Raw genomic sequence first — 15,358 nt, forward strand, 5'->3', positions numbered from 1 at the left:
GGGAGGGTGGGGGGATAAATGGAAAGGGAGGGGGGAGGGATACATGGAAAGGGGGGGGTAAATGGAAAGGGAGGGGGGACAATAAATGGAAAGGGGGTAATAAATTGACAGGGAGGGTGGGGGGATACATGGAAAGGGAGGGTGGGGCGGTAAATGGAAAGGGAGGGGGGGCAATAAATTGACAGGGAGGATGGGGGATAAAGGGAAAGGGAGGGGGGATAAATGGAAAGGGAGGGGGGGCAATAAATGGAAAGGGGGGTAATAAATTGACAGGGAGGGTGGTGGGGTGAATGGAAGGGGGGGCAATAAGTTGACAGGGAGGGTGGGGGGATAAATGGAAAGGGAGGGGGGGAATAAATGGAAAGGGAGGATGGTTAATAAATTGAAAGGGAGGGTGAGGGGGAATAAATTGACAGGGAGGGTGTGGGGAGTAAATTGAAAGGGGGGAATAAATTGAAAGGGAGGGGAAAGAAATTGACAGGGTGGGGGGGAGAAATTGACAGGGAGGGGAATTGACAGGGTTGGGAGGGGGAATGAGAGTGGGGAGGGGAGAAGAGTGACAACGGGGGAGACGAGAGTGACAAGGGAGGGGGGAGAAGAGAGGGACAAGCAGGGGAGAAGAGAGTGACAAGGGGGGAGAAGAGTGACAAGGGAGGGAGAGGGGGAGAAGAGAGTGACAAGGGAGGGAGAGGGGGAGAAGAGAGTGACAAGGGAGGGGGGAGAGATTGACATCCATCACACACACACAATGCACCCCTTACACACAAAGACAATGCACCCCTTGCACACAGAAAAACACACAATGCATTACACACACAGACACACACACACAAGCAATGCAACCCTTACACACAATGCATTCCTTACACACACTCAATGCACCCCTTTCAGACGCACACACTGCATCCCGTACATACACAGAAACACACCTTGCAGCCCTTACACATACAAACACAGATTCACACAATGCATTCCTTACACACATATCAGGACATCCCCTACTCCACCTCCTGTGAACAAACTCATTGGTGGAACATGAAGGTGGACCCTGGGACCCAGACCTTGAGCTGTGTAAAGGGCGTTAAAAAAATGGTTCCCGTTCTCCCAGAACATTGATTTTTGTGACCACAGTTACAAACAGCCTCCAGAGAGCCTGTTCTACACCAGACCAGTGGAGCCAGACTGCAGCTAGAGCCCATCATCATCCTCATCTGGTTGTAAGTAGGCAATCTAGTATATTATTTGTGGCACTAATCTCTAATTTACCTCACATTAAAGAAACACTATAGTCCCCTGAACCACTTCAGCTTAATGTAGTGGTTCTGGTGTCTATAGCCTGTCCCTGCAGGCCTTTTAATGTAAGCACGGTGGCACTGCAGCACTTGCGTTAGTTAACATGGCAGATCATATGGGTGGGGCATTGTGATGTCATATGGGGGGGGGCGGCAAACTTTACTTTTGCCTAGGGCGGCAAAAATCCTTGCACCGGCCCTGCCGATGGGCCCTATATCTTCAGGGGCCCGGTCAGCACTGTGGCCGTGGTATAGCACGACCAGGCCCCTTTAAAAAAAAGTGCAGCCGTAGCGCAAGTGCTTCTGGGAGGAAGTGATTACTTCCTCCCAGCTCACTCCGTGCGGGAGGAGCGCGTGCCCGGCAGTGAGGGAGAGCCAGCCGACTCCCAGTCCCATCAGCCCCAGTCACCCTCCTGCAAAGAAAAGGTAAGAGACAGGAGGGTGGCTGGAAAACCTACTTGTCTCTCCTGGCACCAGCTTTCCCTTTGTTTGCCTCCAGATAGATTTCCTAATGCCATTAGCAACTTGGAGGACTCCAAAGAGTTGGAAAAGCACGACTATCACTTGTTTGCCATTGGATTTCCTCCAGTCTTTACTTGAAGAGACTGAAACTCCCACACTACACAAAAGGGGGAAGCGGGAAAATTGCTTGCGACTACACTCAAAGAACAAAGTGTTAAATCCAGAATCCCATATCTCACCTCCAAACAATCAGGCAAAATCACAGAAATTACAGGATGGGGAACTGGGTAACCCTGACTTAAGACACTATTACAATGCCACGATACTAACCAATGTGATTTTGGCCAAATATAATAATAATAACAAAGTATTTAAGCAGGAAAGGCAACTGCTGAATACACGCACACACCGACTGCTAAATACACGCACACGCAGACTGCTAAATACACGCACACACCGACTACTAAATATACGTACACACCGACTGCTAAATACACGCACACACCGACTACTAAATATACGCACACACCGACTGCTGAATTCACACAGACAGACTGCTGAATACACACACACACTTAATAAACACTCAGAAACACACAAAGCTGAGACTCAGGAAGAGGGAGCAGAGGGAGAGAAGTTTGACGGGGAGGGGGATAGACTATATAGAGTCACGGAGGATGCTAAAAAACACCCCGCCTCTTCCCAGAACGACAACTGGTAGTCCCCAGGAAGTACCGGTTGGAGCTGCTGAGAATTGGGCAGGACACTTAGGAGTACGTTGCACGATTCACCGGATAACCCAGAATTTCTTTTGGCCAGGGATAAATGGGGACGTGCGATGGTACTGCAAAACATGCAACACTTGTCAACGGGTAGGGAAGCGGGGGGTCCACCCCAAGGCCAGACTCATATCCATGCCCATTATTGGGGAACCTTTTAGCCGCATAGTTGTTGACATTGTGGGACTTCTAGCCAGGCCTAGTCCATCCGGGAAGAAATATATTCTTACCGTGGTGGACTACGCTACCCGCTATCCGGAAGCAGTGTGACTATCCAATATTTATGCAGAGACCTTGGCAGACACCCTGGTCAAAATATTTACCCGAGTTGGGTTTCCCAAGGAAATCCTCTCGGACCAAGGGACCCAGTTCACGGCTGTTTTAACACAGAAGCTGTGGAAAGTGTGTAACATTAAGCCTATATTGAGCTCACCCTACCACCCCCAGACTAAAGGTCTCTGCGAGCATTTTACTGGGACCCTTAAGCAAATACTGCAAACCTTTACTGACGCTTGCAGAGACTGGGAGAGATGCCTGCCTCACCTGCTATTTACGTACCGAGAGGTGCCACAGGAATCCACAGGGTTTTCCCCCTTTGAGTTGCTGTATGGGAGAAGGGTACGAGGTCCCCTTGATCTCATCAGGGAGCACTGGTTGGGAGAGACAGAACATGAGTGAAGCCCCATCGTAAAAAAAAGAAGGCCACAAACGCTGTGTAGTCGTTTACTGGAACTCCGGGTCCACATGGAGCAATTGTCTTTGATGGTAAGGGAGAATCTCCAGGCGGCTCAGGGAAGACAGAAGGTCTAGTATGATCAGGGTGCCCGATAGTGTATTTTCCAGGTAGGACAAAAAGTCAAGGTACTTAAGCCTGTGATATCAGACAAACTACAGGCAGCATGTCAGGGCCCTTATAAAGTGATAGTTGCCAGCTGTGCAGATGAAAGGATCCAAAGGTCCTTTCATGTAAACATGCTGAAGGAGTGCCAGGAAAGGCAGGAAGAGATAGCTGCCATATGTGCCCCTGCTACAGACGACCCTGATAGTCTCCCCCTGCCCAATCTCCTAGAGCGAGAGTCCCAAACTGTTCTCACTAGCTTGGTGAAATTGGGAGAATGCTTGACCCCGTTAGAGACGGAACAAGCTATACAATTACTAGCAGAAAAACACTTTACGTTTTCTCAGCAACCAGGGTACACCACACTAGCAGTGCACAAAGTAGAAACCCCCGTGCAAGCCCCTCTTATACAGCCTCCCTATCGTATCCCTTAAGGAATTGCGGAAGGAGATACAGGAGATGCTTCACTTAGGGGTTATAGAACCCTCCGATACCCCATGGGCCTCACCTGTAGTCCTCGTACCCAAGAACGACGGGATTTTATATTTCTCATTATATGTTCGTTGGTTTGTTCTGTGAATTTAACTTCTCCTATACACAGTATGATTTTGTTCAACTAACCAAACTAATTAGCGAACGACCGACCACCCCGCAAGTGGAGTGTGCTACTCGTTGACCTCCCAGAAGCTGTGGTTAACCACAGCTTAATTGACGAACGGCTGGGTGGTCGTCGTTGGTATGCACGAACACGTGGCGGCGGCCATCTTAAACTGTCGAACGGCACCAGCTTTCCTCCAGTCCTTGTGCATACCGGCGGATAAGGCTCTGATGGTAGATCGTCCATCTTGGACTGTAGTGGGAATAACTCCATTCATGCCCACAGGAGAAGCGTCCATGATACCCACCTTATCTACTTGACACCTGCAGTCACAGATACAACTGTACTAATTCTACTGTATTAATGAGCATAAGTTCAAAGTTTTTATTATATAGTGTGCTTACTTTCTCTATCCTTGCTCCGCCCCTCCACCCCAACACAGGTATCTCAGTTTTGATTTGGTGAAAGAGGGTACCTTAGACAAATTTTACTTAAAAAAAATGGGTTGGTTAATGCTATGTGTTAATATTGTCAATGGTTTTACGTTTTGTTTTTGTTTTTTCATGCAATACACATGACGGTTTGTAACATTTGCAATAAATCACAACAAAAAAAAAATTCAAAAATAAAAGATGTGTCAGAAGTGGGATTTGAACCCACGCCTCCATTTGGAGACCAGAACACCCAATGCTGGGGAAGAGACTAATCTTGAGTCTGGCGCCTTAGACCACTCGGCCATCCTGACAGCACATTAAATGCCATCCTGTAGGTCTTTATAATGTGTGATCCCGAGTTCTATCTTTTTTTTTTTCTTAAAGTAACTTAATTAATAATGTGAAGGGCTGTTATATTCCCAATAGTAATACATACATAGTCACAGAAACGAGGCAACCTTTAATATAAAGCACTGCCATTTTAACACCCTGAAAATGGCCGCCATTAGAACAGTGAATAGGGTAAAATACAGGTTAAATGGCAGCTCCCCAGGGAGAGCAGGTGTCACCGCCATTTCACCCACATTCCCTAAACCTCACAAGCGCCGACGCAGCATTGAGAGCTCCTGCAAGGAACCAATCAGCGTGTCTGTTGCTGCGCCAGGTCCCGCCCATTCCTGATGACAGAAAATGGCGGCCAGTCTCAGAAGCCCGGAAGTATTCAGACAGCACGCTGCTCGGGGTTTTGGATCTGTCTGTAGATACACGCAGAGCCAATGGGACACGTGACAAACACGTGGCTGCTGTATACACCGTCCAGATATATTCTGCCGCCGCTCCCGCCTTAACATACACTTACAAGTGATATCTAAACCAAAAGTCACATTAGACAGAAATTGCAAACATAGCACAATGCTTTATTAAAGACTGGAGTGTCTCTCACTGTATATTCATAGTAAGGCAACACTGAGGTTTCATGCAGAGTAGGCACACAAAAGTTTGTTTTCTGAAATACCAGTTGCAAACTTCATTCTCAGGATTATTTCAACACCTCAGTGAACTGCACATTTTTTTCTCAACTACATCAAACGAAAAGAGATTTGAATGCTATTTAATTGGAAAGAACTGAGTTTATGTAGCAGGATACTTATGGCTACGTTTCTCGCAGAGTGGGTCCAATGTTGGCAAATAAATTCCACAGAGAGCGTCCTCCTCAATTCCCTACCTAAGTAATGGGGGTCAGAAGATTTAGGACACGCAACAAATATATCACCCTTTCACTATTTGACCACCCAAGATCTAGAATTTTACAAATTAGACACCTTCTCTTTCTCACCCTGCTCAAGAACTGCTTAGTTGTCTCACAATTGACTCTGATATAACACACTAGACTAGAGGAATGATTTCTTCCCTTTACCAGGTAATACAGGATCAGTCACCTGCTATACACATTTTATTACAACTAGATTGGGAAAGAGAACATTAGTTTATTCTGACTGTGATACTGTCAGTGTCCTCATACATGCTAAAGTGTTTACCACTTGTACTGACCCCACTGAATTACTTAGCAAAATATTCAGTCTGTCTATCTACCTCGTGTAAAAAAACAATCTCAAACATTCCAGTATCTATGGGGTATGTATGATGTCATAATTGCCAGTGATTATATAACCTGGCTGTTGGGACTCACACTACTCAGATGGCACCTAACTGTACACCTAGGCTGTAATCCTTAGGAAATTGCTCAAGGTAGTAGAATAACTTAAAGTGTTACTATAATCCTTTTGAGACCTTTCTGCTTTAATATGCCCTGTTGGGCATTGTGGAGAAGGTTCTTCCTCTCAATTTGTAGTATAACCTGCAAAAAAAGTTTTTACTTACCTGAAATCCAGACCGAGGCAAAGCTCCAAGTGCTGCCCTTCTGCACCCCCTCCTAACTTTACTGGGATCTGTGCAGTCCAATCACAGGCTTCTCATAGCCTGTTATTTTATTAAAGGACACGAAGGCTCTGACGAAATGCCTTTCGTCACTGAATTTATTGGTGACAAGCTGCCCTTTACCCACGGCCGTTGGAGGAGCCTGATTGCCAGCCTCTTACCTGTTGACTATGGTCCCAGGGAGATTTGGCCCTTCAGGTGCAACATTTGGGCATATTGTATTTTATTGTGCGACTGCTGGCCCTTTAAGCACAGTGAATGGTATTTTATTGTACTGCTGCTGGCCCTTTAAGAACTGTCTGGGGACATATTGAGACTTTGGGTAACAATACCCTTGAAGAATATGGCCCCTGAAAAGTATTAACTTTTATTGGGTGTGTATGGCCCTTTAAGAACCGTCTGGGGACATCTTGTAACTTTGGTGAACAATGTCCCTTTAAGACTATGTCCCCAGACCTATAAAATAACTTGCCCCTGGCTTTCTCCCTCTTGGTTCAGTAAATAGGGCTTACTGAACCAAGTACCACACAGGCGGACCACCCAGAAGTTAAAGTATGCAGGCAATTTACCTCCCAGGCTGTGAGGTTACTGCAGGTTAATTGCACGTGGTGGCGGCCATCTTTGTTCAGTCGAACGCGGTCAGCGGTGTATGCTAAAGATTCTGTGGAACTGAAATCGGCTACACATTTTACCGAACACCGCTGACCCTTACCTTCTCCTACACTTCGTTTTTCAGCTCCAGAGACTCCCGTTCGAAATGGGACTTAGTCGTTTTTCCGGCATGAAATTGACCGACCGCACAGCCCAAATCTATGGAACTGTTTTGGGCAGGAAAATGTGCTTGCGGTCGGTCATAAAGGGACCTCCAGCTAACCTTTGATCCACTGGAGGGATTTGGCTGATTTTTGGAAGTGTTTATGTTTGAAGTGTGCCGAGTTCAAATATGTAATTTATATAAAGATTGGATGTACGGTTTTAAAGTAATAGCACATGTATACAAACTGTAGTTTTCCTGGCTGTAATAATTATGTTAACTGGTTATCTGAGGGGAGGGAACCTGTGGGTTGCAACCGTTATGCTATTGGCTATTTTACCCCTCCCCTGTGGGCGGTCTTATATGTGTAAGATGGAAATAAAAGCAGACTGGGTGTGCTAGCACCTCAGATCATCTTGTACCTTCATGAAGTTTCGGCTCATGTTTGGGGGATTGGAGAACTACACTCTGGGGATTGCTATAATCACTATACTCCCCAGGGTATAATCGCTGAGCTCTGCTAAGAGCTTGTTCCTGTTCATGTTCTCTGGAATTCGGAGAGGTCCACCTACTGGAAGCTGGACCCTGGTCTTGGGTCCAGAGTGGGTGGAGTCGGCGAGACCCCAACCAAGCTGCGGCGGTTCGTGGAGTCTGCAGTGGTTATGGTGTTGACATAGATTAATTTAAGCAAACAAATATGTTTGAATGACTATCTGTTCCTGTCCAAATCTGAGATGATTAAATTGCGTATACGCAGAAGTAAATTCACACTGACACATGGAGTTCAGGTTAAAAAGAACTTCAGAAAATTTAATGGCATCTGGTTAAAAAGTGGGTATGCAGACCCTTTTAAAGGCAATATTACATCATCATAGAATATCAAGATAACAACAAATAAACATAATTAATTGGTCTATGTGCTAAGTGGTAAATTAAATGCCCTCCCATCTATATTAGTAATTGGCTTAGGGGTTTAAGTGGCTAGTGGGGCATCCTCCCATCATGGGATGTCGTCATTTCTGACAAGGATGGCACCTGAGATTCAGGCGCCATTGTTCTTTAGCACGAGGCTCACTCGATGGGAGGGGGAATCTGGCAGCCAGCCATTTTGAGTACTTGGCACCGTTTAGCTTCGAGGTTAGTTTCAAGGCTTTTTAGAGAATGGACATTTCATTAGCATGGGCTAGCTATGGTATACTTTGTTACATATTACAGGAACTTGATAATTCTGGTGTTAGTAATATCCTTCTAGAAAATACATACAATACATTCTCTTTCTAATATTCTAAATGCTGTTAGGAAAATCTGTCATATAATGAAGTTAAATGGAGTTAGTGCAAAAATTTAATAAAGGTTTAATAAAGGTTTTTTAATAATTCTACATCAGTCCCCCCTATGAAATGTTAGATTCTAAAAAGATAAACTTTATTTGTTAGTTCCAGAAGACATGTTAGCCCAAAGGCACAAAACCCTATGAAGTAACGGTTCTTAAAGTCTTCTTAGTTCTTCAGAGGGACATCATAAAATAGACAAGCTTACATTACCATATGGACCTGTGTTATCTGGAGTATAGGCACAACAAGTCATGGTGACAGGTAGTATTTTACATACACCCCCCTTCTCAGCTAGAATCATGTCTAAGGCCATTCTGTTCTGGAAGGTCATCTGGGATGTGGCCTGCAACTGTTCGTGCAAGCCCTGGAGGGCATCTCTGGTGTAGTTGACAAAACGTTGTTGGTTGCAATAGATATAATAAATGCAAATCAAAATATTATTATTAGCAGTGACGGTTGGGAAAATGGACTCAAACTTTCCTTTAACTGCGAAATCATCTGGTACCCCCCCCCCTGGCACACCTATGGCATCAATATATATGTATATATGTGTCAAACTTCCCTTTAGAGGGGTGCTCCTCTTCGTGTTCTGAAGCATGAATGTGGTGTGTCAAGAGTACCTTGTCATGTATTATGTGTATGGACATAATAACCTTGGCTAGGGCACATTTGCTTATTCATCATAGTATTAAACCTGTCCCACGCTACATCAGTGTAGGTGGACTCGGATCATTTAGTCAATATTAATATCACCACAAACTCAGGATGGGCAGATAATCCTGAAGAAGCTTGGCGTTTGAATCTCGTTAGCTTCACGAGGTCTCCTTTTGGGGTCCTCGGCTTTCCATCGATGGCAGGTGGTCAGGCATTATTATGGCCATCAAACACCTACTTGTTGGTATCTTTTTGTTTTCTAACAAGTCATTTTTCCTTTAGAGTCAAAGGTTTGTCAAAATCAACAAATGTTACTTCCCATGTTGCAGAGAGAGTCTTGAATCTGGAACAGTGAATCCACCGAGTGATCTCTGCAACTTTCACAATGCACTATTGGGTATATGGTCTTGGTTGTCACATTGATGACCGGCTAGGCTTCTGGCCATCCTGACAAAATGTCTATTATAACTAGTGCATATTTGATCCGGCAGCTCTTTGGCACCTGGATATAGTCACTTGGATTCTTGAAAGGGATAGTGAGAGTTAGCTAGGTGCTTAGGATTCTCCTCCTCTTCTGCCGGAGCTGTCCTTGGCACAAATGACACAGGATCGGCAGTAACCGATGATTAGAGGAGTAATTCTAGGTGCTTCAGAGTATTTAGAGATCAAAGAGTTCACGAGGGTCTTGGATAGGTATAAAAATCCATGGGCCCACTGTCCAGTACATGTTTTTGGGTAAACAGAACTTGAGAGTGTTGGAGTACAGCCCGTCTTCAAGGGTTGCCCCTTTCTGTTTTCCAGCTTTGTATTTCTTCAGGGTCAGCAGCTGCTTGTCATTCTTTCAGAAGCTTGAGATCTGTGGATAGGATCTACATGGTGAGTATAGAAGTTTCTTCAGCGGACACCCTTCCGTCCACTTCCCTTGGTGCACTTGTGGCTTGGTTGGCAGCTTGGTCAGCTGAGTGGTGCTTCTTCTAAATTCAGTTTTCCGTGGGCCTTTACCTTCAGTATGGCCACTTCTTCTGCAGGAGTAGGGCATCCACCAACTTCTTAATAGCCGTGCTATGCTTAACTGGCGTGCCAGTCGCTGTGTGGAATCTCCTTGTCTTCCAGATTGATCCAAAATCATGTGCCGCACCCAGGGCACATCTTGAGTCAGTGTAGGTATTGGCATGTCTTCCTTCAGGCATTTTGCATGCCACTGAGAAGGCTGTTGTCAGGGTACCTGTTGTCTCTACCTCAGAGGAGGTGAGACACTTAGAATTCCGCCCTCTCAGAGGGGCTGACTCACTCGTTCCTCGCAGTCCTCTCGGCCGTTTACACGCCGGACGCCTCTGATCCGCCTCCTTTTATGACGCGGCTCTAGTAGCCGACGTCATGACGACTATCCGTTCCGACCTGTCAATCAAGTCCTGAGCACGAATCAGGACTCGTCGGGGGCGTGATCATCTATTTAGAACCAGGGTATAAAATAAGGTTTTGTGTATTGGTTCATTGCCCTGTCGTGGTTCTAGCTAGTCTAGTCACTCAGCGCTCTTATTTCTATTTGTCTCTTTGGTTCTGACCCGGCTTGTATTATTCTACCCTGCTTACCTCTATTACCTTTTTGACCCGGCTTGTCTCTCGTTTACCTGCTCTCTCGTTCCCTCGACCTCGGCTTGTCTCTAGACCATTCTTTGCTTACTCCTTACGTTAGTCCGGCCATTCTAAGGTCCGGTATACGTACTTCTCCTGTTTGTACTCTGCGTGTTGGATCCCTGTCCCGATCCTGACAGCTGTCAATTCAGCGTCTTGAGCAGATGTGGGTGAGGAAAGTGAAGATGCTTGACGTACCTGATCTTCTGTAGCAACAACAAATTGAGAGGTGTCTTGTTTCTTCTTTCATCTGTTCAAAGCAACCATGAGGAGCAGTAGAAGAGGTATCCTCACCTTTGTGATCTAGTTCTTCCTCAACCCAACCTTCCTGCTGAATAGCTCTTGCTACTATGTACCAGGCTTCTGCTTGTATGAAGCAAATCATTATCTGTAAGCTTGCCTTTCTTCTCTTGTTAGTAATCTGCGCCAGCTCTCTGGCTGTAATCTACCACATGAAGGCACAGCAATTTTACACACCTTAGCAATCTTTTCAACTCCCTTAACCATCTCTTCACCCTCTCTGTCTTCAACTAGATCACACGCTAACCAGCCCTTACCGGGCTTTTCTAATCCCTGTCCCATTGCCCCTATAAAAGGCGTCCCAGATATAGAGGAAAGAAGATTTAAACAGAGTGTCTACCATGCTCGACTGCCACTTTAGGGGTGGGTCCCCAAGTGCGTCTTCCCAAAACGTAGACTAGTCACTTATTTCCGCCTACCCGAGGTAGCCACGGATTGGAGCCAGGTGAGAAGTGTGTGACCAATCACTTCTCTCACAAGAGAAATAGGAGTGGAAAGTGTAAATAACACAGGAAGTAGAGTAAAAGTAAAAGTAAAGTGAAAGTAGAGACAGACACAGGAGTTTGAATGACTCCCAATTAAGACAACAATTCAATTAAAATACAGTGCATGCATCACAGTTCAAATAAATTCAACAGTAATCCCTTTCCTTTACTCATGTGGCCAAAGCCACCTCCCTCAACCTCGTAGTGTCCCCGCTCGGAGAATGACTTTCTCAAGTCTCACTACCAGCGGCCACAGGAAACAGCAACCATCTCCGACCCGAATCCTGTATAGCCTCCCTTGTTACAGTGGTCCAATAAGTGTGACCACCACTATCCTCACCCTCGTAGTGCCCCTACAGACCCACCCGTAAGTCTCACTACCACGTGGTGCTGGAGACAGCAAAGCCTGCTTGAATCCACCTGCCACAAATAAAATTGGAATTCCACCAGCCTCAGCGCTCGAAGCTGGAGGTTACCACCTCTCTGCAAGCAGAGTTATGTGCACAATGAGGCTAGCTAGGCTATCAAAGTGACACCATGGGGAATCCCCAGGAAGCAATGAGTCTACACCCCTCCACAGATTCCCCCCTCCTCTTTTTCCTTACTGCTGCAGCTACCCAGCACCTAAAAGAGGTAAACAGGCAAAGAAGACCCCCAGGAAAACTTCCACAGGTCCACCCCCCTTTTTCCCTACAGCCACAGCCACGTGGCACCTAAAAGGAGTAAACAGGCAACAGAGGACCCCCAGGCAAACACCCACAGGTCCACCCCCCTTTATCCCAAAAGGGGTAAACAGACAAACAGAGGACCCCCAGGCAAACTACCACAGGTCCACCCCCCTTTATCCCAAAAGGGGTACACAGACAAAAACTCTACCCGGGCACTTAAGCTAAAGACAGACCAATACAAACACACCCAGGCAACAGATAGTCAAAATGCAGGTAAAAAGTATTAACAAATAAGGTATAGGTTCTCTGGGCAAGATATTACCTGTCTTTGATGTCCTATTGGCAGCAGTCACAGACACTTGGACAGATAAATCAAAGGGGAAAAGGAACATACCGGGGCTGCTGCAGTCTCCACCGTGTATTCAGAGGTGATCAATCTCCTTCCTTCCCCCAAAATTCATCTACCCAGGTCTTCTTGGACGGCTGCCAGATAGGTCATAACCCAAAGCTCCACGTTGGATGCGCCAAATTGACATAGATTAATTTAAGCAAACAAATATGTTTGAATGACTATCTGTTCCTGTCCAAATCTGAGATGATTAAATTGCGTATACGCAGAAGTAAATTCACACTGACACATGGAGTTCAGGTTAAAAAGAACTTCAGAAAATTTAATGGCATCTGGTTAAAAAGTGGGTATGCAGACCCTTTTAAAGGCAATATTACATCATCCTAGAATATCAAGATAACAACAAATAAACATCATTAATTGGTCTATGTGCTAAGTGGTAAATTAAATGCCCTCCCATCTATATTAGTAATTGGCTTAGGGGTTTAAGTGGCTAGTGGGGCATCCTCCCATCATGGGATGTCGTCATTTCTGACAAGGATGGCACATGAGATTCAGGCGCCATTGTTCTTTAGCACAAGGCTCACTCGATGGGAGGGGGAATCTGGCAGCCAGCCATTTTGAGTACTTGGCACCGTTTAGCTTCGAGGTTAGTTTCAAGGCTTTTTAGAGAATGGACATTTCATTAGCATGGGCTAGCTATGGTATACTTTGTTACATATTACAGGAACTTGATAATTCCGGTGTTAGTCATATCCTTCTAGAAAATACATACAATACATTCTCTTTCTAATATTCTAAATGCTGTTAGGAAAATCTGTCATATAATGAAGTTAAATGGAGTTAGTGCAAAAATTTAATAAAGGTTTAATAAAGGTCTTTTAATAATTCTACATCAGTGTCAGGCAGAGTGCTTGGAGACCTCGGAAAGCACTAGGAGCATCCGTCAGCGGAGGGTACCCGGTCGGGGTGCCAGCGGTTCCGTTACAGGCTCCTATTAGGCTTATCTCTTTTTTTGTATTCCTCAGTAGCAAAGAAAGCTAAGGTATTCGTAGAATAGAAAAAAAATGAACAAATACCCTCACAGGGTTAACCATTACATGACTATATCTTAGCCAATGGGAACAGTCCACATATCATATAGTCCCATGTGACCACCATCTCTTCCTCTTTCTTTGCTGCTGCCTCAGCTAAGTCCCACCATATTGTTTCACTATGATATATCTTACTGTCTGTTTCTATATGTGTATGTTTTAATTTATTACTACACTGTTTACTGTATATAACTGTTAATAACTGTGCTGGCCCCTTCGTGGGGGGCCACCGGGGGGTGTGCTGCTTCAGGCTGCTGCCCCTCCGTTTTCCTGCCCGTCAGGACGGTTAACCCGTTTTTCTACCTGCACATTTCGGGTAGTTTATTACCCAAAACTCACTCCGATCGCGGCATCCGGCCACCCAGACGTTGGGCATCCTCTCTGGAACCCTATTAAGGGTTAATAATATATAGAGGTGTATATAAAAAATACCCCTTTCTGTCTCATTAGAGATCTTTGCCAGAAGCTCAAGGAAGCAAGGTAAATGGTTAGAGTTAGGACCCACCTGGGGGGGTCTGCCTTGACTTTGGCAGGTGGGCTTATCCTCTCATGGCCATTGGCCATTGGAGGTAACTAAAAAAACTCCATTTGTATAAAAATACATAGGGATTAAGGAGAGAGCGCAGGTGTAACGGATCGCCTGGCACCCCGACTGGGTACCTCCGTTAATGGATGCTCCTAGCGTTTCCTGAGGACTCCAAGCACTGTAGCAGACACCACAACCACCGAATCAGAGACGTGTATAAATCCTCTCAAGCATATGAATACTGTAGACAGTTGAATAGGAAACCATACAAATAGGTTTACACTCCTAGCAGTCAAACTGGAACAGCATACAATAAATCCTCCCCCAATAATGAGACGACACTTCACTTTAAGGGTTAAGCAGGAACTCTGGACTGGCACATCCAGCCTGGCTTTTATTACAATTGTACACTTACAGGCCACACCCAGGGGGAGGCATAAAATAACCAGTCAGATACATGGTACAACCCACACATCCCCTCCCCTCAGATAACCAGTTAACATAATTATAATGTACATAGTTTTACCCAAGTCTTGGATGTACCCTAAATACTTGGGGTACATCCACAAATCCCAGATAGCCCTGGTCTGGAGGAACAGCATATGTGAAAATCAGCCCATTCGGATAAAGGGTTCGGGAGTTATGGGGCTTTAAAGTATTGACCGACCGCACAGGCAAAGTAACCGAAAATAGTTCCATAAGGTTTGGCCTTGCGGTCGGTCTCTGTTAGTGTATTAAAAAGTCCCGAACGGCTTGCCATCCGTGGGTTTCCTTGGGTTCGTTGGATTCCCCTTGTGAACCTTAGTCTTTCTACCGAACGGCGACTCGTTCGGTAGTTGCAGCACGAATCCACGGAAGTCTGGAGGTCTCAGCGGTGTCTGCTTAGTCGAGTGTCCGATTTTAGTTCCAGACACTCGACGGCAAAACACCGCTGTTCGGGAGTTAAGATGGCCACCGCCACGTGTTCGTTTGTCAATTAAGCTGCGGTTAACCACAGCTTCTGGGCAGTCAATTGCCGGCACACTCCATCTCCTAGGTGGCCTGGTTGTTCGGTAGTTTCACTCAATATAATGAATGGAGTGAGCCTACCGAACAATCAGGTGAATGCTGCATACATATCCCAGGTTAACCGAACACATAAATACATACATAATATTAAAGGCAGTATACTGTAATATGCTCCACAGTCTTAAAGGGACAGTATTCCCAAAAGTCCCA

General features: G+C 45.6%; 1 non-coding gene across 1 annotated transcript; it reads right to left on the reverse strand.

Moving 5' to 3' along the window:
• Positions 1-4,604: 4,604 nt before the first annotated feature.
• TRNAL-CAA (transfer RNA leucine (anticodon CAA)) lies at positions 4,605-4,714 on the reverse strand. The gene is made up of 2 exons: positions 4,677-4,714; positions 4,605-4,650 (listed from the first exon to the last, which is right to left on the reverse strand). It is a non-coding gene; the product is annotated as a tRNA-Leu (tRNA).
• Between the last annotated feature and the right edge of the window lie 10,644 nt (positions 4,715-15,358).

Source organism: Pelobates fuscus, chromosome 12, assembly GCF_036172605.1.
Source record: "Pelobates fuscus isolate aPelFus1 chromosome 12, aPelFus1.pri, whole genome shotgun sequence".
Classification (NCBI taxonomy): domain Eukaryota; kingdom Metazoa; phylum Chordata; class Amphibia; order Anura; family Pelobatidae; genus Pelobates; species Pelobates fuscus.